Source organism: Macaca nemestrina, chromosome 17 (assembly GCF_043159975.1).
Source record: "Macaca nemestrina isolate mMacNem1 chromosome 17, mMacNem.hap1, whole genome shotgun sequence".
NCBI classification, from domain to species: Eukaryota; Metazoa; Chordata; class Mammalia; order Primates; family Cercopithecidae; genus Macaca; species Macaca nemestrina.
In genome coordinates this window covers 78,498,297-78,523,755 of record NC_092141.1, presented here as the reverse complement: position 1 = coordinate 78,523,755, position 25,459 = coordinate 78,498,297, and the positions used below count along the sequence as shown (strand labels likewise).

The 25,459-nt window shown below is 39.4% G+C and overlaps 1 protein-coding gene and 1 long non-coding RNA gene across 2 annotated transcripts in view; one reads left to right on the top strand and one right to left on the bottom strand.

The window, feature by feature from the left end:
- LOC105469065 (large ribosomal subunit protein eL18-like) overlaps window positions 1-5,033 on the top strand; it is a 29,336-nt gene extending 24,303 nt beyond the window's left edge. Inside the window, 1 exon segment of the mRNA XM_071083515.1 lies at window positions 4,919-5,033. The gene's annotated coding sequence lies outside the window, so the exon portion shown is untranslated.
- The window catches only part of LOC139359676 (uncharacterized), a 48,058-nt gene that overhangs the window by 10,777 nt on the left and 11,822 nt on the right, over window positions 1-25,459 (bottom strand). The gene's annotated exons all lie outside the window — the stretch shown is intronic.

Below are 25,459 nucleotides of genomic sequence, written 5' to 3'. Positions count from 1 at the left end.
TATATTCTGACTCATCTTCCACTTGTAAGATTAATATCTCCTATATGTAAGGTAAGTGGCTCTGTAAATTATCTGGTCAGAAGATGTGACTAGAAATTCATAAATGTTCTATTTCTATTAAACCTGTCTCATTGACACAGCCCACTTTTATTCTCTCCTATTCTGCAAGACTTCGAAGGCTGGTTTAACATTCCTGTGTTCTCAGCTATATAATTCTGGTCTTTCCACCAAAGCAGTTTTATTTCCTGACAGTCACTACAGCTTATGAAAGCCAGTGCTATTGGGAAAATATTCCAAATGCACAGGTTATGTGGTTGTGGAAAACAGACATTAATGGAAAAGGGACTGAAACCAAGTTCTCTTCCGATTGCTATTTTGGAACCTCTGGTTTTTCTGTGGAGCTCCAAGTCAGTGGTGATTGCAAAACCAAAAAGACCAAACAGAATATTCGAAAAGCAAATGACCAGGAGGAGTTTATTTAGAAAATAGATAAATACAAATTGTGCTTTATGGGTTTTCATGTTTATGTCAGAAGGAATGGGTAATGTTGGACGGTCTGAAAGTGATGCTGTGGAATTTCTGTATTTCTCTTACGTTTCAAATCATTCTCCCTGCATCTGATACTAAACTCTTCAGAAAGGTTTCACAGCTGTGTCCTTTGGGCACAGGGCATGTTCTGACATGCAGAGGATTGTCTTGCGCAGCCTGTGGCCGCCAGCGCCACCTAGCTTCTGTATACATTTCCTCAACTCAACAGTTTTCCAAATTGTTCAATTAAATGAGCCAGTCTTCCATGAGGGCTCAGAATCGGTCTCACAGATTTTGAATGATGAAATTCAGGACGGGAGTTGGAACAGCCACACTGCTCTGAATGGTTGTCAGGTAGAAAGACATGTTCTCTAAGTCTGTGGAACTTTAGGTAGGATTGACAACGTTTCTCAATGCATTCATCGCCTGCCTGTCTTTTATTTGACAAACCTTTGTGTGCCAAGCAGTTAGATAATGTGCACAGAGACCCAGCTTCTGAATTTTAACCACTATGTTTTAAATTAGTATTTCTAAGAAGAGAGTCTTTGCTAGGCTCACACTCAGGGACTGCTTCCCAATGAAGGAGATCAGAGTATGTCACCCCAAAATATGCCCCCATAAGAATTATTTTGAGCTAGGGGCAATTGAGAAAAAGCAGACACAGAAGAGCTCCGCCTACCACCTCTGCCTTAAAGCAGGGCATAAATTTCCCCTCGTGAAGGTGTTAAAAACTTCAGACGAATTAGATTTAACAATTTAATTAAGCTCATGAATCAGGCAGCTCCCAGAAACAAAACAGGTTTCCAGCGACTCTTGGGCTGCCACATGGTCAGGTAACATTAATAGGCAGGAAATGGAAAGTGAGGTTCAAAAAATAGAAGTGAGGTACAGAAACAGCTGGATTGGTTACAGCTCAGCATCTGCCTTGTTTAAACGCAGTTTAGACAGTTGGCTGCCTGTGATTGGCTGGAACTCAGCTGCTATGATTGGCTGAAACTTGGCTACTTGTTAAAAGAATAGGTTACAGTCCATTTCAACAACCAGTTAGGCTACAGTTCAGTGTGTATGGAGAAACTGTAAGCTTTAGGCTACACAAAGGTGTCCCCCCACCCTCCCCTATTAGAAAGATGGGAACAACCCTTATCAGGAGATGGAGATAGCACACCAAGATGTGCTGTGTAAGCAAACTTTAGTAAATAACTCTTGTTTATTATTGCTTTTCCTCATAAATTTACTTTCCCACCATTCACCACCCCTAGAAGCCCAAACCCTCTTTCCTCTGTCATAGTCGCTTCTCCCCAGGTTATTGTCCTTTGCTAAAATGGTATAGACACCCTCCAGTTTACCTGCTTTTTGGGGGGTTTTCACTTTTTTTCTATGAAAACCCTGCACACATAAGAATATTAACATCACATACAATGTGTACAATTGTCTTCTATTCATCTGTCTTTGTCAGTTTAACTTGCAGGCCCAGCCTCAGAATATAAGAGAGTAAAGAAAAAGTTTTACCTCCCATACATTTAGAGTCAGTGAACAATTGATTACTAAACATGAGAAAGTTAGAAAATCTAGGGAAAATGGCATGAGGTAATTTGCTCTGTCTCAGAATGTCTTTCATCGTTCTGATGTCACCTTTGAATGGAGTTTATGATTCTTGTATCTTTAAAAGATAACAGCGATCTTATCCAAAGAATCATATGCTTCTATCTCTGGGCTAACTGATGACTATAATGAGAGAAACACAGGAGCACAGAATCATGGGTCAGGTTCATTCTTTGTAGATGAGACCAGTTGCTTGAGGGCATGATTCAGTATACTTTAGAGTCAGTGGGTGTTTGAAATATATAAATGAAATCGACACAGATAAATAGAGCAGTTGGACAAATAGCCTACTTGGATTGTCTGGAAGGCCTTTTCATTTTGTTTTATTTTGGAAGCCAGGACAATATGATTACCAACTATTAGTTGAATGACGAAATTTTCCAGATGGTGATGATGATTAGAATGATCAAGAAATTCAAAGCTGTTTCATCCTCATGGGAAGGCTTCAATGGAATAGACTCCCTGCTGCCTCCTGTAGACTTGGACTTATTTAGGGAAAACCCTACAATGACTACAGTTTCCAGTTGTAGCAACTGGAAGAAGAAAGAAATAGCACCTACAAGCCTGAAAGTTCTCTTCCTTTCAATGAAAAAGCAGCTTAAACCTGTCCAAAGTCATGTATGTTACCTCGCCAAGTAAAATTTTATCATTCTGTATGCTGAGTGAGGTTTCTTCCCCTCCCAAGAGGCTTTAACTATAGAAACTTTATGGTTTTTTTGTTTTTTTTTTTTTTAAAGAAGGGGGTCTAGCAACAACCTCAGTCATTCTTTACTGACAAAGGAAGCAAAGATGAAAGTCCAATTAAAAGCCCATGAAATTTCCATCATGTTTCTTTGAATTGAGTTTGGAGTCTTTGGAATTCTCAAAATAATTCACATGAAGATCTCAGATGCCCATGTATTTTCTGACTCCCTTCAAGGTAGCCATATGAGGAATGGCAATGAGTTTTATACCAGCATTTGCTGACAGTAAAATATAATGAAAAACATTTATTTGTAATAATGTTGACCACATTCTAACTGCCATTTAATGTAACCACACTATATTTCATAAGGTTTCAATTTAGCATAGCTAATCACAGGGCCAGTTCTACTCTGATGTAGATCTTTTGCATTCTGCCTAAGAAAATGTACTGAAGTGCTGCTTAGGAGAGAAACCCAGCCAAAGTCACATTTGGAATTAAACACGTTAGAGTTTTAACGTGTGCAGGTTTGTTACATATGTATACATGTGCCATGTTGGTGTGCTGCACCCATTAACTCGTCATTTACATTAGGCATATCTCCTAATGCCATCTCTCCCCTCTCCCCCCACCCCACAACAGGCCCCAGTGTGTGATGTTCCCCACCCTGTGTCCTTTTAAGCCACCACATTTGTGGTCATTTGTTACAGTTGCCCTGGGAAACTAATACAGTACATTCAAATATCACAAAAAAAAAAAAATCAACTAAGAGGAATGAATGTATAAAAACAAATCCTGGCCGGGCGCGGTGGTTCATGCCTGTAGTCCCAGCATTTTGGGAGGCCGAGGCGGGTGGATCATGAGGTCAAGAGTTCAAGACCAGCCTGGCCAACATGGTGAAACCCTGTCTCTACTAAAAATACAAAAATTAGCTGGGCATGGTGGCATGCACCTGTAGTCCCAGCTACTTGGGAGGCTGAGGCAGGAGAATTGCTTGAACCCGGGAGGCAAAGGTTGCAGTGAGCCAAGATCGCATCACTGCACTCCAGCCTGGGAGACAGAGTAAGACTCTGTCTCAAAAAAAAAAAAAAAATCTCCACTGATCAGTGGAGGAAGCCTTTCCTCACATCCACCCTCCACATCTATCAGCATGGGAAGCTGCAGTGAGAAAGTTTACATCTTTTAAAGCAGTTAAAATTTAGAAGTATAAGAATCAACAAAACTATAGAAAGTACTATTGACTCACCATTTCCTAAGCATGTCTTTTTTTGTTACACTTCCATAATTTTGCAAATAGTGTTCTCTTAGCCTGGGATGTCTTTTTCTACCTATGGAATCTCTACATACCCTTCAAGATGGGGGACAAGTGCTGTCACCACTTCCACGAAGCTACCTTCTACACACACACACACACACACACACACACACACACACACACACGAGGCTACCACTTTATTCTGGCTTCTACAACATTTTTTACTTACCTCTAGTACAACACACATTACAATGCTTTGTGGTTTTTGGTTTATGGAGCTGTCTCCCCCACTAGGCTGTGAGGTTTACACGTGCAATACTATGACCTACTTATTCTCAACCCCTCTATATATGGTCTCCAATCATTCAGTAGTCTAGGCTGAATTTCCTTACCGCGTAGTGGCTAGGTTCCAAGGCCTAAGAAGCAGAAGCTGCCAGTTATCCTAAGGCCTAAATGCCAAAGTCCTGGAAAGTTGTTTCTATTTTATTCTATTGTGCAAAGCAAGTTATGAAGGTATTCTAGATTAAGGGGTGGGGAAATAATTTCCTCTTGTTAATCCAAGACACTGCAGGCATGTACAGAGATGGGAGGAATTGTTGATGGCCATATTTAGAGACTGACCTACCTCACCTGAATTCCAATCCCAGCTCTGTTCTTAATAATACTATGACCTTAGCCTCAGATAAATAATCTCTATGCCTTTACATCCTCTCCTATAAAACTAGGATAACACTATCTATTTGAAAAGACTGTTAAAAAGACTAAAGGAGATATTATAATTTACTTAGTGTGGTTTTTTACACATAGTAACCTTCTAACAAATGATAACTATTTTTTCTCTTCTCATAAAGGAGGTGCGTTCGAAAACAGGAAGTTAGTAGACTGCTAAAAGGAAATGCTGAGAGAGACCTTCATGGGGAGAAGAAATGAAGGGCAGAAGGACAGTAAAGACAACCTTTATCAACTTCAATCAGTTGTGTCCAATTTTGTTGTTACTAGGCAACTGTAAAAGAAATACCCAAATCTGGCCGGGCGCTGTGGCTTACACCTGTAATCCCAGCACTTTGGGAGGCTGAGGCGGGTGGATCACAAGGTCAGGAGTTAGAGACCAGCCTAGCCAACATGGTGAAATCCCGTCTCTACTAAAATACAAAAAATTATCCAGGTTTGGTGGCATGCACCTGTAATCCCAGCTACTCAGGAGGCAGAGACAGAAGAATCGCTTGAACCCAGGAGGCAGAGGTTGCAGTGAGCTGAGATCATGCCATTGCAATCCAGCCTGGGCTACAGTGGGAGACTCCATCTCAAAAAAAAAAAAAAAAAGAAAGAAAAAAGAAAAAGAAAGAAAAGAAATACCCAAATCTGCGAAACAAAGTATTTTGGGTATTCACCAGCAAAGTATATGCATGTCTAGGAAATTTCACAGTTGAATTTCAGGGAATATATCACAGCTTTGCATGATTTTTTTAAACTGTACTTTCCTTTAGAAATAATTTTGTTTCTGTCTTTTTTTTTTTTTTTTTTTTTTTTTTTTGAGACAGTCTTACTTTGGAGTGCAGTGACATGATCTTGGCTCACTGCAGTCTTGACCTCCTAGGCTCAAGCAATCCTCCTGCCTCAGCCTCATGAGTAGCCAGGACTACAGGCCCATGCCACCACACCCAGCTAATTTTTTGTATTTTTAGTATAGACAGGTTTTTACCATGTTGACCAGGCTGGTCTCGAACTCCTAACCTCAAGTGATCTACCTGCCTCGACCTCCCAAAGTTCTGGGATTACAGGGGTGAGCCACCATGCCTGGACTTGTTTCTGACTATTAAAGCAACCAATGGCCATTGAGAAAATTGTAGGTAATATCAAAAAGCAGTAGGAAGAAAATAATTAATATCCTTAATGCTATCACAAAGCTACAAGAAATATCTGAACCTATTTTTTTGCAGTAATTTTGTCATCAAAATATTCATCCATAGCTGATTTTATGAGTATACACTGTGCAGTCAGATCGGGCCACACACTCGGAAGAATCCCATTCTTGGTTTAATCCTCTCCTATCACCGCCTTGAAATTCTTAATAATTTTTGAAAAAGAGATTTCAAATTTTTATTTTGCAAATAGCCTACAACTATGTAGTCAGTCCTGAATGCATGTGTGTATGTTTGCTGTATCTGTGTATGAAAACATGGAAGTAGCTACATATGTACACATGCATTAGTACCCCAAGCATATGTAGAATTATATACTTTATTTACATAGCTTTATGGTTACCTATATTTTATCTATGAGCATGTCATGTTTTAATTAACTATTCCATTCCTCTTACATTTTCAGGCTATTTACATTTCTACTTATGTGAATTTTTTCAGCACATATCTTTGTGCATATACAGTTTTTTATTTCATCTTTTATTTATTTCTGTCAGATGGAATTCCAGAAATGGAGTTACTGGATCAAAGAGTCTAAATATTTTTAGGTTTATATTTTCAAATTAATTTTTTAAGCAAAACTGTTGAGATTTATAGTCCAAAGAGCAGTCAACAAGGGTGCCTTAGGTATATTTTATAAAAGACCACTAACAAAGAATTCACTTTTAGAGGCAAGATGTCAATGGTTGAGAATAGAGATTGAATTCATACTTTATTTTTAATATTAGCCATACCATTTACTAGCTAGATAGTGATTTTGTACAATCTTTATTTGTATTTGTACTTTATGTGCCTCAGTCCCCTATATAAAAATATCCACTTAATTAGAGGTACTGTGAAGATAAATTTGAGCTTGTACCATTCAACAAGTTTGGACTGAATACTAAATCTGTTCTAGGCATCTGCTTGGCCCAGGAGATGCAGCAGTGATCAAGATTGATAAGTCCTTACCCTCTTGAAGGTGGGCAGGCAAGTTAACAGTTCGAGAAGACAAGTTGGGCAGAAAACATTTTTTTAAAGTATAATGCATATTATAAAAGAAGAAGAAATAAAGTGTTTAAGGGTAGGTAGTTGTGGCCAGAGAAGGCCTCTGAGGATTGGCATGGCTCTGAGACCTAAAAAATGTGGGTGTAGGGGAGCTATCCAATGAAAGTTGAGTGAGCAGGAAGGAGCATTGAAGACAGAGAAAAACATGTGGGACATGGGCCCCCCAGTATGTGTCAAGTTCAGAAAAACCAAAAGTCACATATAGGTAGGGTGAACAGAAGTCCCAGATTATCCAGACAGTTCCTGTTTATACTAAGTATTGTGGCATAATAATTAATAGTGCACCTCATTATCTCAAAAGCATCCTAGTTCAGAAGGTAAACGATGCAATCAAACTATAGCAAGAAAGCAAAGAACAGGAGGGAGAGTAGGAAGAGATGAGCTAAGGGTACTCTTTGGAGGATTTAACATGTTAAGAAGTTTCATCTTTATCTTAAGAGTCATTTATGGATTTTCCACAGGGAATTTACATAATCTAATTTGCCTTTTTATAGACAGATGCAGCTACATCAGAATAAATGATTTTTGTTGAGTGAAGAATAGCATTTGCAAAGAGTTTAGAGAAGTTTACAATATCTAAAAATAGGAGGAATTACTATCTAGATTATTTTTAGAAATTCATAGAAATCAGCAGTAAAAAAAATTTAAAAATCCAGTAGGCAAAAGGTTTGAACAGACACTTCCCACGATAGAAAATCCAAACAGGTAACATGTATATGGACAGATGCTTGCCCTCAAAAGTTATCATAAGATATACTGCAATTTTAAATACAGTGTCCAGAGAAGCTTTGCTAATGAGATGACACTTAACTAAAGGAGAAAACTCTCTAGGAATCTGAAGGTGGAATGTTCCAGGTAGAAAAAACAGCAACAAAAGGAATGGCCCTAATCTAATAGGTGGTTAGATATATTCAAGTCAAAATACAACTGTGGAAATCTGATTGAAGCGATATCCCCTATATATATCCCCTAATATAATCCATAGGTGTCATGCCAACAAGAGTTAATGGATCAGGGATGGAGGAGGATGGGGAAAATAATTAAATAATAAAAATGTGATTAAAGGAAGAAGGAAACTTGCTTGGATTAACCATACGTATACTAACAACTCAGTCTTGTGGACATGAGGTCAAACAACAAAACAATGACAACCAGAGCAAAGTTATCTAGGATACTGGCAAAAGAGGTGAGTCAAGAAGTGAAATGTGTGAAGCTAAGCTAAGCAAAAAGAGAAGTAAAGACCAGAGGGAACTGATAGAAATGTTCAAAGGACCAGAGGTCATGAGAGGACCAAAGAACCAGTATAATAGGAGCTCCTGTTAGGAGTTAACCAGAAGATAGGTGATCGGAGTTAGACAGAGGGAACTCTGGATTTCTAAAGGGGAACAACTCCAATTGTCAACATGGCCCAAGGTACAGTCATTGAAAGCAGTATAGAGGAGGTCATTGTTGATAAAGAGGTTATCAAAATTAACAACCAGGGAAAGGAACTGAACAATTGGTAGATGTTATTTTTATTGCTATTATTATAACTCATCACAGCATTCTTAAAAACTACAAGAAATATATAAAACTTATATGTAGAACAGAATCAGAGTCTTAGGAAACAAATATTATCTTACAAAAGTAGTACCAACAGAGTTCTGTCTCCAAAGCTAGCTTATATTCAAATCTATGGTGTCTAAAAGAACAGAAGAGAAAACAGGATTTCAGACACAGCATGTATCAGACCATTTTCACACTGCTATCACGAAATACCTGAGACTGGGTAATTTATAAAGGAAAGAGATTAACTCACAGATTCACACATCTGGGGAGGCCTCAGGAAACTTACTCATGGTGGAAGGGGAAGCAGGGACATATTACATGGCGGCAGGTAAGAGAGAGGAGTGTGTGTGAAGGAGGAACTGTCAAACACTTATAAAACCATCAGCTCTCATGAGGACTCACTCGCTATCACAAGACCAGCATGGAGGAACAGCCCCCCATGATCCAATCATCTCCCACCAGGTCCCTCCCTTGACACGTGGGGATTCTGGGGATTACAGTTTGAGATGAGATTTGGGTAAGGACACAGAGCCAACCACATTATGTCACTAATTACGCTTTTTCATCTTTACTGATTTATATGGAAGGGGCTTCTCTGTCTTTATCTACTTGTTGCTAGTGTTTTTAATTAGGAAATTTCAGAACTGGTGGTGCAAGAAAAAAGAATAATTATGAGGTCATCCTGATTTGGAGGGTGGAGAGGAAGGAGAAAAGGAAGATTAAGAAGATCTTGGAAGGAAGATGGCTAAACAGCCCTCACACACTAGTAAATCTAGATGCACTAGTAAATCTCAATAGCTAACATAAAGAAAAAGGGACTAGCTTTCCATTCTTTCCCATTTAAACTATTTCTACTTTATTCCATTTGAAACAATCCAGTGAGATAAGTTTAAAACAACTGAGAATGTCTCTATTCATAGTCACTCCCTGTACAACATCGCACATAACACATACTCTAACATCTAACACAATATAACACCATTTGGGATGTGCTTGACTAAGTATCTAAAATTGTCATAATAAAGGAATTCAAAACTCCAATTTTTCTTTTTTTCTAATCATTTACATTTTCCAGCCCTCCCTACAAACTCCAATTTTCCTTCTTGAATTTCATCTTATTCTACCATTTGAAAGTGTTTCAGAATAGAAAGCATAAATAGCAGCTTCGTTTTATTTATACAAAAGTGTTTCTTGCTCTTTACTGAGCCACTGGTTCCCATAGCCTGATTTTGGAGGAGGCAGGATAGCTGAAGGCAGGTTATTTCCCATGCATTCTCTGAATCTGTCCCACAGGCTGTTTAACACAAGTTGAAGGAAGTACATTTCGGGAAGAAAGTTCAGCATAGGATATGGTACAGGCCTGGGGATAGCCTACACAAATGACACAAGGTCTTAGTGTGGCCGTCAAAACAAGGAAGATGGGAGGCTGGGTGTGACTCAGTGACTAACTCTCCACCTTGGGAAACCAGGAGTTCTTGTGAGTAAGCCCTGCCCAAGATAATGAAAGTATAAAAATATATTTACACAATAGTCATTGAAGTTAAGTGTTTTTCATCTTGTTTTCTAGTCTCCTGGCTAAACAGGAAGTTTTTTGCAGGATGCTCCAATATCCTCTGTTCAGAGTAACAACTTTAGCACTTTGCTTTCCTTTTCTCCCACGATACACTTAATGTTTCCGCTCTAGGTCCTGGATTTAGTCACAGATTTCCTGTAGGAAGCTAAGGTCCTTTGGCTTTTTTGCAAGAATCAGGCATACTCCACATGAAAGAGTCACAAGGAACCTTTTGTAGATAGCTTCGTCTTATTGATGTGCCTTGGGGAAAGTCAGAATGGGTGAGTTAATAAAACTGCAAAATACAACCAGCACCTCTGTCAATCTCCATAACACTCACTGGAAGTCAGGTACTTAAAATAGTTCCTGATCTTAGGGGAAGGATAAGTGATTCACTGGGTTCACTGCAAAAGGAAACTCTTTCGCCAGAGCTTATCTTGGCACCTAAAAAACATTACAAGGGCTAAATGCTACTGGCATATAAAGATGATGATGAAAATAAAATTAAGCCAGTGGGAGCTGGCCATATTGTATTAACATCTAGAGTGATTACATTAACAGTTGCCAATTTTCCTTTAAACTAATATTCTATTCACCTGGACGTATTTAATTATAAGTTCTACCCTTCTGATTCAGTAGAGCATGGTGACAGATCATGTGGACCTGGAGTCAGGGGCCCCTGGGTGTGTGACTCAGTTCCAACACATTTATCTACATGATATTTAAGAAATCTGTTCATTGACTTGGGATTGATTCCTCTTTTTCTTCATCTTTAAAATGGGAATAATAATTGCATTTGGTTGAATCAAAAACTTAGCCATTTTTGTAGATTAAAATCTACATAAATTTCTTGTAAAGATTAAGGATCTAATACATGTAAAGTGCCTGGCACACTGCTAATACCTGTTAAAATTTAACAAAGCAATTATATTTTTATTATTATCATGTTCCATCATTTGTTCTTTTGATCTCCAGTTATGGAGTAGAAATAAAATGTGGACCACTTAATAACACTCTGGAATATAAGATACTAGAGGACAGCAGTTTTTATATTGGTTCACTGCTACATTCAACCCTAGAAAAATGCCTGGTACACAGCACAGACTCAGTAAACATTTGCTACATGAATGGATAAATTAATAACATGAAGATGACTACAACAAGATAGAATTTACCACCTGTCTTAAAATCAAGAGCTATTTTACCCCATTTCTTTTTAGAAAAATGTGCTATTTGTTGAAATAGTAACTTTTCTAATTAGACCAGGTGGACGGGTGCATTTTCAAGATGCTCAGGTACACCTAGTTCTGAAAGCCTTAATCTCCAGAGATTTCAGGTCATCCCAGAAATGTCAGTGGCAACCCAACTGAAGAAACAGCTGAAGTTATAGGAGGGGTCTGCTCTAAGTAACAGGAACCAGCTTGGATGTCCACCATTCTTAAAAACTCATGATAGTTACACCTGTTCAGAGGTAAGAATGACACATTTACTTTTGACATTTACCTTCTCAATTTGTCTTCTGCCTCAGTTTCTTTCCCTTGCAACAAACAAGGAAACTATAGAGAAGTTCTAAAGTAGCGATATTACTTTTCATTTTCTTTCTTTTTATTTTATTTCATTTTTGTTTTGTAGAGATAAGCTCAGGATGGTCTTAAACTCATGTACTCAAGCAATCTCTCCACCTTGGCTTCCAATGTGCTGGGATTACAGACATAAGCCATCACACCCAGCAGATTTTTCTTGGTAATTTATAGCAAAAGGTCTTGGGCCTGATCCTTAAAACCTATGTAGTGGCATCGACTGAAGGCCATAAGAAATATTAAGGAAATGGCCTTTGGCATGAAATGTTATTGGTGTTTTGAGTCTACGACTGAAGAGACATTGATAATTTGAAGAAACAAAATTAGCATACTGATCATGACTTTTTATTTACCAGCCACAGGATCTTTTTAAAAAGAGTATGGACATAATACTGATGCAGGAGTTTTTCTCGACCCTTTCGTTGGAATTGCAACAGAGGTGCCCTGTTTATTTGGCCTGCTGCACTCAACCTTTTGCGGGAGGGAGCGTATGAGCGAGCAAGTGTTCCAGACAGCCGTTTTGGGTGCTGGCAGGAGCAGGCTCCAGGCAGGCCCCGTGGCAATGCCAGGGTGGGGGTGCCTGTGACCCCTGAAGCCCCAGAGGGCATGTTACAATGCTTTCTTAGCTCCGCCGTCCATGGATAGCAGTGTGTTATCAGCTCAGTAGATTCCTTGACTCATTGTGTGGAGCAGCTGCCCTCCACCAGTGAACACACAGGGCCAGAATGACAACCTTTTTTGGGTATCCACACTCGGTGGATCCCAAGCTCCTGTCTGGCATCCAAGAAGAATTAGGTTGCACGGACACTTGAAGGATGGTGGAGGTGGAGAATTTTATGTAGCGATGGAAGTGGCTCTCAGCAGAGAGGGATGCTGGAGAGGGGACAGGAAAGGAAGATAATCTTCCCTGAAGTCTCGTTGTCTCTGGCTGTCTCTTCTCCAAAGTCCAGCCATCCCCCTGAAGTCAAGTCAGCTCTCTCCAATCAAGCCGCTTCTCTCCTCTACTGACTGAGTCTGGGGTCTTTATAGGCACAAGATGGGGATCCTGCCAGGCCACAGGTAGTTTTGGAAAAGGCAACATTTTATGGTTAGAAAGACATTATTCAGAAAGAACCAATTGAGAGAGAGTGAGCGAACAGGGATAGAAATTCTCACTTTTGAGCCACGGGTTTCGGGATTTTTGACCTGAAGGTGGGATTTTGCCAGGGGCCCACCCCTGTCTGCCTAGAATTTCTCTGCATCATGCCTCTATCAATACAATTCTTATTAAAATGTATAAGTGGTACAGATAGGCAAAAGTGTAAAGAACAAGCAAGCCAGCCAGCTCTGAGCCACACTGCCTGGGTCTCAGTCCTGGGTCCATCCCTTACTAGCTATGAGACACTAGGAGAGCTGCTTACCCTCTCTGTGCATAACTTTCCAGAGTATTAAATGAGATGGTACCCAGGAAGCACCTTGCACAATGCCTGGAATGGTGAACACTTAATAAATGTCATCTTTACTGATCCTATGATGTTTAATAAAGATAACATCTGCTTTGGAAGAGATGCTTTTAGAAAGACAGGATCATCAAAACGCTTTCTTCTTTTTGTTTTGTTCCCATTTACATCATTTCCCTTAAAATAGTATCAGTTCTGAGGTATTTAAATTTTTATTCAGCTAAAAAAATAGTTCGACATTGCAGATATGGCATGGTTGGTCATACTCATTGTTTAAAAATAAAAGATCAACAACAACAACAACAGAAAAAACCTTTTTGATGATGTTCACTGGAAATCTTGACACTTCGATTCATCTTTTGACCATCTTCCTGTTTCAGTAAGATTCTCATGAGACTCTTGGAAGAATATAGTCGAACACACTCGAGAGTGAACTGTGCACCCACTTGTGTTGTAAGGATGTTGTTTATATTTTAGATCCTGTTTTCTTCCTGGATGAAGTGCCGCTGTTACCAGGTGCTTCTCCCACTGTTATCGTCTCCTCCTCAGGACTCAGCCTGCTGGAGGCAGCTTCCTGCAGGCTCTTTGTGAAACTGGCCACTAAAGAATAGGAGAGAGCCTGTCAAAGGTTATCTCCCACCTGGGTTGCAGTTTCCATGAATATCAAGGTTCATCACAATCTGCTGCAGCAATTTATATGATGTGTCACAGGGCACATAGAAGAGACAGAGTTCTTGCTGAAGGAGAGCTCAGAAGGGGGAAGAAAGATAATGGGGGTGGGCAAATGAGATGCTCAAGGGAATTCCTTCAGTCAGATGCTGTAGACATCAGTTAAAATACAATGCCTAACCCTTCGGGAGAAAATAATGAATGCATGACACACTGTACAATGAATTCTAAATTGCTTTGCACATATCTGATGGTCATGTTGCTCCCAAGAACAACTTTCGTTCAACTATCCAAATAGAATGAACACCTACTTCCAAGAAAAAATGTTGTTACCTTCTTAGATAATTAACCTCCAAAATTGAGGCAAAATGGACCAATTTTACTCCAAGAATCAAGAGGCAATTCATGAGGTAATCAGAAAGCAAGGATGCTTAATTATGCATCTAAACCTCCTGATTCAGCTATGCCATGCCATAGAGCCAAAAGGAAGATTGATCTCTGCCCAAGTCTACTTCCCAGACTGGGAAGATTAGCAGGAGGGCAGAGGCTCACAGGGGTACAGAAACTGACAGTATGGAACCCCCACTGCAGCCCTGTTAGATATTTCAATATCTGCCAAGAAGTAAGCACCATGCCTGTAGAATCCACTTACTTAAGGAAATGAATTACTAGGGTTGCATCCTCTGAGTTAGCAGTTATTGACGGTAACAGCAAAGACTTGACTTAGGAATGGGGAAAATATCACTCGTTACACTTCCTCTGAGCCAATCTCAGCTATTTCCTCTTTAGTACTCATGGCTTCCTTCCAGGCACAGACAGCCTCAAGTAACATTCCTATAATTCCCAAACCAGCCCGTCCTACCCCAAACCAGTTCACTGATTTCAAGGACAAATCCTAAATGGTAATCATAACATCAAAACGCAAAGCATCATCAGGAATTTTCCCCTTGTTGACAAATTAGAGGGAAAAATGGAGCTGAAGAGGGTGATGTTGAATAAGAGAACATCATTATCATTTCTTAGAAGTACTATTGTGATAAGTTTTCATAGATGTCAGAAAATAGAGATTTGGGAAATACATAGAACTGCTTTTATTCTGAATTAGTTGTTCTGGAGTCAGGTAAAAATCTTTCCTGAATCCCTAAGACAATCACTTTCCACCAATTGTATAACACTAAGAAGGTTTTAGACCACAAGGGAATTTGAAACACTTCCCACTAAGCTAGAACTAGAATATGTCTAGGGAAAGCCAAGTTTCTGATAAAGAGATTTCAGTCTCAAAAGCAAGTGAGAAAACATTGATTTAATTTTTAAAAATCCAATGAGCCTCACTACTCTGAAAATATTAATCAAAAAAGAAAAAAAAGAATTATGGTTTCTGCTCACACTGGCTATAATACTGAAGCTATACTCCAACATATGCCTAATACATTGTCTAATCCGTGTTTAACATTCTGTATTTAGTGTTTTAGTCATTTGAGTTAGGACCTGCATTCAAAAAAATATTTATTGAATGCCTAACATTTCCATGCACTATGTTAGGCAACGGCTATGCAGAGATGTTTGAAACACAGCATTTGACCCCTAGTATTTCAAATTACTACCTAATGAATCATTGTTAAAAGTAAAAATTTTCCTAGAACATTTTGAGCATCAAAATAAACAATAGTTATAGATTATAGACCACAAAATAAAATTTTAAACCTATGAGATGAAAGAAAGAGAGAGAGAGAAAAAATTGAGGGAGGGAGGGAGGGAGGGAGGAAGGAAGGAAGGAAGGAAGGAAGGAAGGAAGGAAGGAAGGAAGGAAGGAAGAAGGAAGGAAATGGAGGAAAGATGTGAGGGAGGGAGAAAGAGAAGAAAGGAAAGAAGAAAGCAAGCAAGCAAGAAAGAGAGAAAGAGAAAAAAGGAAGGAAGAAAGGAAAGATGTGAGGGAGGGAGAAAGAGAAGAAAGGAAAGAAAGAAAGAAGAAAGCAAGAAAGCAAGCAAGAAAGAAAGAGAAACAAAGAAAAAGAAAGAAAAGAAAAGAAAGAAAAAGAAAGGAAGGAAAGAAGGAAATAAAAGAAAAAGAAGGGAGAGAGGAAGAACCTTGCTAAGACTAGATTTCAAACTAGTAAATATGGAAGAATAAAGGAATTTCACTATATTGGCCAGGCTGGTCTCCAACTCCTGTCCTCGTGATCCACCCACTCGACCTCCTAAAATGCTGGGATTACAGGCATGAGCCACCAAAGAGAATTTTAAAATTCCTTTATTCAGCAGGGCACAGTGGCTCACGCCTGTAATCCCAGCACTTTGGGAGGCCGAGGTGGGTGGATCACGAGGTCAGGAGTTCAAGACCAGCCTGGCCAATATAGTGAAACCCTGTCTCTACTAAAAATACAAAAAATTAGCCAGGCGTGGTAGCAGGTGCCTGTAATCCCAGCTACTGGGGAAGTTGAGGCAGGAGAATTGCTTGAACCCGGAAGGCAGAGGTTGCAGTGAGCCAAGATCGCACCACTGCACTCCAGCCTGGATGACAGAGCGAGACTTTGTCTCAAAAAAAGAAAAATCGCTTTGGGCCACCACCATAATAGTAATTGTTATAGAGATGAACTATTAGTGGATGCTAAAACTACAGGTGGAAGTTTGATTTAAAAAACAGATACTTACATAAACTCAAAGCATTTTCCCACAAGACACGTATTTAGTACAAAGGGAAAAAACAGTAATTTTACAGTGGAGAAACCCTATCATCTTAACCAAAGGGATAAAAATTACCACCAATAATGAGAAAAATAGACATCATGTGCCCCTCATTAGATTTCACTAAGAAAGACAAAACCTCACATCTGAATATTGCCAAAAATGCATAATGTAAATCAAATCATGAGAAAAATTCAGACAAACCTAAACTGAAATGTGATCCACAAAATAAGTGTCCTGTATTTATCAAAAGTATCAAGGTCATGAACAATAAAGAAACACGAAATAATTGTTTTACAATGAAAGAGAATAAAAAGACATAACAATCGAATATAATATGTGATCATGGACAGGATACCAAATGATAATTTTTTTTTTTTTTTGCAGTAAAAGACATTATGGACAAATGATAAAATTTGATAAGATCTGTCAACTAGATGAAGGCTCACAAGTGTTTTCTCTAGATCAGATGGTAAATGTTTTCAGAGACTGCAGGCCATGTAGTCTCTATCACAACTATTTAACAATACCATTGTAGGCAGAAAGCAGCCAAGGATGGTCCATAAACAAATGGGCATGGCTGTGTTCCAATAAAACTTTACTTACAAATATAAATGGGAAGCCACATTTACCAACTGCTGGACTAAATTAATACTAGATGAATATTAATTTCCTAATTTGCTTATTGTACTGCGGTTATGTGAAAGAACATTTATTTTTAGGAATCATGTACTGAAGCATTTCGGGATAAAAGACATCATATTTGCAACTTACTCCCAAAAATTTCAGAGAAAGAAAAAGAAGACAAATAATAAACAGGTAAATAAAATAAATAAAAGAAGACAAGAAATAAATAAATTTGAATATTCGGGGAACCTGGTGAAGGATATATGGAAACTCGTAGTACTATTTTTGCAAATTATCTTTAAGTCTGAGATAATTTCAAAAACAAAGAGCTAAAAGCAAAGCATGGTGGTACGTGACTCCTCTAGTCCCAGCTACTCAGGAGGCTGAGGTGGGAGGAGCCTACGAGTTCAAGACCAGCCTGGGCAGCGTAGGGAGACCCTATTTCTAAAAAACATATCAATTTAAAGTTGAGAAAATGAATTATGGGAGGAAGCCCAAGTGGAATAATGCCATGTAGATAGAGAAAATGACTTGAGAGGTAGGAATGTAGGAGTGTAATGGAGAGTCAGCAGCAAGACATAAAAATTATAGTTGACAGAGATAATGGGGATAGAATTTCCTCTAGGGCTGCCTTTTAAAGACCAACTTAAATAAAACTGATTCCCATTTTCTTACAGGCCATAACTTTCAATGATGCCCAAAAGCACAGTTCACATAAATGTTCCTCCTACTATGCATTGTGTGCAAAATGCATAACTCTAAAGGGAAATTGCTTCTACATTTTCTCCTCCTCAACTCCCACATTGTTGGGGTTGTCTGGGCTTTTCAAATGCCACAGAAATATTTTGCAGAGCGCAAAGAGCTGCCAAACACTGCAACCAAAGTTTGTCCAGACATATGCATAAGTGACTGGGATGTGAATTATGAGATTATGGAAATAAAATCTTTACCTCTCAGACAGTTTCCAAGGCAATGCCTTAGAACTGATATGGACAAGAGGCAGGAGGGTGGGGGTCCTGAGCAAAGGCCCTACCCTCAAGCCTAGATACCTGAAGCCCTAAATGGGAACAGGCATTCCAATTTTTGCACCCAAAAGTTGCCTTTTAGCCCGCCACACCCCCCTATCCTGTACCCATATAAACCACAAATCCCCAGCTCTAGGAGGAGAGAAGGAGACAAAGAGAAGAGTAGTAGAGACAGGGAGAAGAGAAGGAATGTTGGGAGGAGTTCGGCTGGGGACGGTTGGAGAATCAGCCACTGGACAGCCAACTCCAGGGAAAGACCATCTTCCCACTCCATCCCCTTCCCAGCTCCCCATCCACCCCCTAAGAATGACCTCCACCACTAAATAAAACCCCAGCATTCACCATCCTTCAAATCCATCTGTGACCCAATTTTTCTGGGACACTGGACAAGAGCTCAGAATACAGAAAGCTGTCACTCTGGCCCTCTGTCCTTGCAAAAAGGCAGAGGGTCCACTGAGCTGGTTAACACTTAAGCTTTACATAGACAACAAAGTTAAAAGAGCTCACTATAACACACACCTGCTTGAGCTTCTGCACCCGTCTGTCTGCATGCTCCCCCTCCCATAAGGAGTTTGAGCAGTGGCAGCTACCGAACAGAGGAGCCACATCCTTGTCGCATGTCCCACAAGGTGGGTCAGGGAACTCTCCCATTTCAGAACTATGATAAAAATTTGGACAGTCATCCTGATATTATACAAATTTGAAAAATTAGCCTTTCCCCGGTAAGAGGGAACCCAAAATATGGGGAGCTCTATACCACAAAGGTTCAATTGTTGCTCATGCTAAGTCCAATGCAGACTTTTTTCCAGGAAAATTCTCTCCAGGACTTCTCCATCTTATGTTGCCACCATTTCCCCGTCTCAGCTCCCAAGGCCTCTGCAGCACAGGAGGGGAGAACCCAAAAGTCATGGAGGGATTTTGGGGGCAGAAATGAAAGGGGCAGACATCACTTCTGCTCACAACCCGTTTGCCAAAACAGGTCCACAGCTCGAACTTAACTGCAAGCAAGGCAGAGAAAGGAAGGCAAGGAAGCACTGATATTTTGTGAGCACTAAATATCTCTGCCACCAAATCTCTTCTGGTTTTTGTTTAGTAAAAACCCATAAACTTTTATCAAGATTGTCATTTAATAGAGAATGGAATTGGATACATACCAAGACTCCCCCATACACATGTATTGTGTTTAATAGGACAGACTGACCTACATGTGACCAATAGGATCTGAAACTACTGTAACAATCCATCCTTTCCCCTACCCCCAACTTCAAGTCATGAAATAGAAACCAATTAAAAAGTATTTCCTTGGCATTTGGTCTCAAATGATCCTTAGCCACCGGACTAAGTTTAGGGCATTCAGGTCTCTATTCTAAACCTAAGGTAAACCCTATAAATGTCACAATGCATTTTGGCATTAAATCTCCAGCCTTTGAGAAGGTTCATGTGACATTTTCTTTGTGACAGAAATGATTGCAAGAGTTGATTTTGTTGGTTGGCTTTTTGTTTCAATTGCAACAGAGTCTGAAAAACTACCCGACAACAAGTACACGGAATACCACTGTCCCCATAATAATACTGCAAGAGAAAAACATCTCAGGGAGAAAGAAGTTAGTACATTTCTGACATTCCAAGGTGTGAAAGGAAGCAATCTGACGTCTGAAAGCCGGAAAAAAAACAGTTCCTTGGCCCATGCTGTTCATACACCAAGGTCATCTAGAAAGTTATCAGAACTCAAAAATAAATAAAATTAAAAGTCTATTTTAAATGATCTCCTGTATCCAAAAGCTGCAAACAAGCACGTGAAGATTTCAATGTTTTATCTGTCTTGTTTGAAAGTCCTCATTAATACTGTATTATGCTGAGGGGTTATTGAACTCAGGTAAACACTAGAATTACAGAATGATTTCCCAACAAACACATTGCTCAGTATATATAATGAAGACTATAAGAGAAAAATCCTGGGGATGTTGTTAACTGAAAGGTGCAAAAATGAGGAAATGTCATTGCTCAAAAATAATTAGATTAACTGAAAAAACAACTCAATAGAACTAATATCAGACTAAAGCAAAGGAAGTAAAGCAAGCTTTGTCTTGAAAGTCAAATGGTCTCCTCTTATATATGTTCATTTCTAGGGGAAAGGGTGATTTTAAGCTGCCAAATCAGTATAAATACAAGTCCCACTTACGGCCTGGCGCAGTGACTCACTCCTGTAATCCCAGCACTTTGGGAGGCCAAGGCAGGCAAATCTCGAGGTGAGGAGTTCAAGACCAGCCTGGCCAACATGGTGAAACCCTGTCTATACTAAAAATACAAAAATTAGCCCAGTGTGATCGCACGTGCCTGTAATCCCAGCGACTCCGGAGGCTGAGGCATGAGAATTGCTTGAACCTGGGAGGCAGAGGTTGCAGTGAGCCGAGATTGCTCCACTGCACTCCAGCCTGGGCAACGAAGCAAAATTGTCTTGAAAAAAAAAAAAAGTCCCACTTACATTAAAATCTGAAGAGTCCCAGTGCAGGTACTCATGTGCCCACGTGCTCACGTGTGCACACACACACCCACACAAACTGTATATTAACTAGAATATATTTTTAATATATATTTAGTGTGGCAGATGGGAAAGATTGTTGTATGAAACAACCAAAGAGGAGAGATACCAGAAAAAAGTAGAAAAAAATTCAGAAACACTAATAGCATGAAATGATGGAGAGTGTCCTAGCATATCTTCTCTGTACCTTGTTTTTGTCATTTGTTATTTCTGTAATCTGAGAAAAATCATACTTTTTTTCTCCAGGCCCCTGGTTGATCTTCTGCAACATGGGAATGGTAGCATGGATTCTGGAGGATACATGGAAGGATGAAATAACAAAATGTGTGTATATGACTGGAGTTGACCAAGCACTTTCTCGCTTTTCTTCCCTCAAATATATCACTAATATGATTGTGACTCTGAAAAATTTCTAACCACTTGCATGTGTGTTAAACAATAGATTGAAACTGAGTAACAATTAAGTACTATACAAAGAATCAAATGAAGAGTCATTGGCTGGCAAAGATATAAAGAAAGTGTAAGAAAAACAAGATGCTAGGAAGGTTGTATTGTGTTTAATAGGACAGACTGACCTACATGTGACCAATAGGATCTTAAACCACTGTAACAATCCATCCTTTCCCCTACCCCCAACTTCAAGTCATGAAATAGAAACCAATTGAAAAGTATTTCCTTGGCATTTGGTCTTAAATGATCCTCAGAAAATCTACAAATGTGGACATCTATAGGCTCACGATTTTGAAAAGTTATTTGACTCAAAATTTTGGCTCTTGCTTTCCTCATATATAAAGTGATAGGTCAGGCGCGGTGGCTCACGCCTGTAATCCCAGCACTTTGGGAGGCCGAGGCGGGCGGATCACGAGGTCAGGAGTTTGAGACCAGCCTGGCCAACAGGGTGAAACCCCATCTCTACTAAAAATACAAAAATTAGCCGGGTTTGGCAGCAGGTGCCTGTAATCCCAGCTACTCAGGAGGCTGAGGCAGGAGAATTGCTTGAACCCGGGAGGTGGAGGTTGCAGTGAGCCGAGATCGTGCCACTGCACTCCAGCCTGGGCGACAGAGCAAGACTCCATCTCAGAAAACAAAACAAAACAAAATAAAACAAAATAAAATAAGTGATAATGATTATTGTAAAAATAAGGCATTATAGAGAGCCCCTAGCACAGTGCCTAGCAGAAGAATTGCCCTTGACTTCATCCTTTCCCTCACTTCATACATTCAGTTCACGAGTAATTCCTGCAACCTGTAACTTCAACATGTACCACACCACCCATTTCTTCTCATCTTTACTCTTGTCACTTTAGTCTCTCCTCTTTTCAACTTATTATTCATGTAGCGTATTAGTCAGGATTCTCCAGAGAAACAGAGCAAACAGCATGTGTGTGAGAGAAAGATATTTATTCTGAGAAATTGGCTCATGTGATTGTGGAGGCTGGCAAGGTGAAAACCTGTAGGGTAAGGTAGCAACTTTGAGATCCAGGGAAGGCTGATGTTTCAGCTCAAGTCCAAAGAGTCTGCAGGAAGAATTGTTTCTTCCAGAGAAGACACCAATCTTTGTTCTCCTCAGACTTTCAAGTGATTAGATGAGGCTCACCTGCATTTCCAAGAGTAATCTGCATTTCTCAAAGTGTTTTTTTTAAAGAATAACTTCTATTTTAGATTCAGGAGGTACATGAGCAGGTTTGTTACCTGGGTATACTGTGTGATGCTGAGATTTGAGATATGAATGATCTCATCACTCAGGTAGTGAGCACAGTAACCAACAGTTTTTCCACCCTTGCTCCTCTCCTTTCCTCTCCACTCTAGTAGTTTCCAGGGTCTATTGTTGCCATCTTTGTGTCCATGACTACCCAGTGTTTAGCTCTTTCTTACAAGTGAGAACATGCAGTGTTTGGTTTTCTGTTCCTGCATTAATTTACTTAGGATAACGGCCTCCAGCTCCATCCATGTTGCTGCAAAGAATATGATTTTGTTCTTTTCTACGGCTGCATAGTATTACATGATATATACCACATTTTTTATATCTACCACATTATCATTTTCCAGTCCACCACGGATGGGCACCTAGGTTGAGTCCATGCCTTTGCTATTGTGAATAGTGCTGTGATTAACATACCAGTGCATGTGTCTTTTTGGTAGAACAATGTATTTTCTTTTGGATATAGAGCCAGGAATGGGATGGCTGGGTCAAATGGTAATTCTGTTTTAAGCTCTTTGAGAAATTTTCAAACAGCTTTCCACAGTGGCTGAGCTCATTTACATTCCCACCAACAGTGTATAAGCATTCTCTCTTCTTCACAGCCTCAGCAGCATCTGTTGTTTTTTGGTGTTTTTAATAATAGCGATTCTGACTGGTGTGAGATGGCATTTCATTGTGGTTTTGATTTGCATTTTTCTAATGATTAGTGATGTTGAGCATTTTTTCATAGGTTTGTTAGCCACTTATATGTCTTCTTTGGAGAAGTGTCTGTCCATGTCCTCAAAGTGTATTGATTTACACAGAATCTCATCTAAAAAATATCTTCACAGCAACATCTAGACTAGTACTTGACTGAGCACCTGGCTACCACGGTGTAGCCAAGTTGACACATAAAATTAACCATCATACATACAACCACCAAACTCATTCTTTCCCCTGGGCCTTAGTAGCCGCTGTCCCCTCTGTTTGGAAAACTCTTCCTTACATGCTTCATCACTCTCACATCACTCAGATCCCAGCACAAATGTCACCTCTACAGAGAGACCTTCCCGCCTAACCTATGTATTGCATTTTTGCTGCCACCTTCCTCCCCACAACATGATCTCTTACATCTCCTAATTTTATTTTATTTATATGCTTATTACTACCTACAGTCATCTCATTTCCGCATTCTCTCATTTGTTATGTTTCTCCCATTGGCTACAGGATAATTAGCTCTGTGTGTGCAAGGATCTTATCTGCTTCCCATTCTATCTTCAGTATACAGAATCCTGTCTAATACATAGTAGGCATTCACTAAGTATTTGATGAATGAATCAATCAACCAATCAATCCTACGTACTAAAATACTCTTTGATTATTATTTTTATTAATAATTTATATAGTTTATTATTACTGTTATTATTATTTGTACTCTGGTCTTTAAAAATCATACCCATCACACCCGGTGTGGTGGCTCACACCTGTAATCCCAGCACTTTGGGAGGCCGAGGCGGGCGGATCACCTGAGGTCAGGAGTTCAAGACCAGCCTGGCCAACATGACGAAACCCCATCTCTACTAAAAATATAAAATTAGCCGGCGTGGTGGTGCATGCCTGTAATCCCAGCTGCTCGGGAGGCTGAGGCAAGAGAATCACTTGAACCCGGGAGGCGGAGGTTGCAGTGAGCCAAGATCAGGCCATTGCACTCCAGCCTGAGCAATAAGAGCGAAACTCCATCTCAAAAAAAATAAAAAAAATCATACCCATCCCATATCTGGATTATCTTTAATGACAGATGCTGAATTTATCCTTAATCCCACTTATCTGATGATTTCAAATAAAGTTCGTAAAATTTAAATTTTATTATATGAGAAGCAGGAGATAGATTATTAAGAGAATTGAAACAAGAGTTATAAAGCTTAATATTTCATACATTAACTCGTCTGATTATGGATATAAAGAATAGAGCCCTAAAATAGACTGTGCCTACACACACAAAATGACTTTAAAATGATTCAATAATTCTGTATAATTCAGGCTGAAATAACCAAGATTTGAGATATTTGGGTGAGTAAAGTAACGGTGAGCTCCTATTTCTTGGATTAGTTTGTTGGCTGGTTGTATTTCCTCCATTGCTTTGTACATGGAGACCTAACTGAGGAGTGTTTCAAAATTTACACCTGGCAGAGAAAAGGAGCTTCCCTGAAAATTTACTTTCTTTGCAAAGAGATGAAAGTTATGACTTCATTATTTCTGGAGAGAATGAAAACATGTAGGTAGATGTTGGATGGTGAAACCAAGTAAACCTCTTACCGAGGCATCTTTTCATATTTCATTCTATCTATACAATATACAACTAAACTTTTTGACTTGCTGATGAATATGGTGGTTGTAGCAGAAACAGATCTTTTTTTAATGATTGAGCCTAGATTTTGTTAGCATAAAGGCATATGTAGAAGTAATAAAGTCCCAAGGAGGTCTCTTCCACAAGGAAGAAACCCTTCTTTCCCAAAATCTCCTGGATGCCTCAGCTTCATCTTTTCTCTCTGTTTAACCTGAGACCTTCACATGAACATCTACGTTCAATCTTTTTAGTTTTTCATCTTTGAGTTGCATTTTCCCATGAGTCAAATTATTCTTTCAAAAATGTATAACTTGATGAAAATACAGGAACAGAAATTACCTACTTTCTTTTTCCAAAAAAAAAAAAAAAAAAACAAGATGCCAAAGCAGGAAAGAGATGGGCACTCCCTTGATACCCATAGGACATCCTGAGAATCGCTTCCCTGTGGAGCATTTATTAGTATTAACTGAAAGCAAGACAGTAAAAGAGACCTTCTTTAGAAGAACTAAATCTGTATCCAGTTCATTTTGAAGATAAGAGGGAGAAAGGAAACTAACACCCTGCCCCTCCTTCGTGGCAAGTCTAGTCCTGAGCTCTGGACCTCTAAGCCCACTTGTCATTGAACAACATTGTGAAATAGGGATTATGATCCCGATTTACAGACCTGGGCAACTGATTTGACCTCTTTGAGTTTCAGCCAATGTGAGACAGAAAGGAGGATTGAGTTG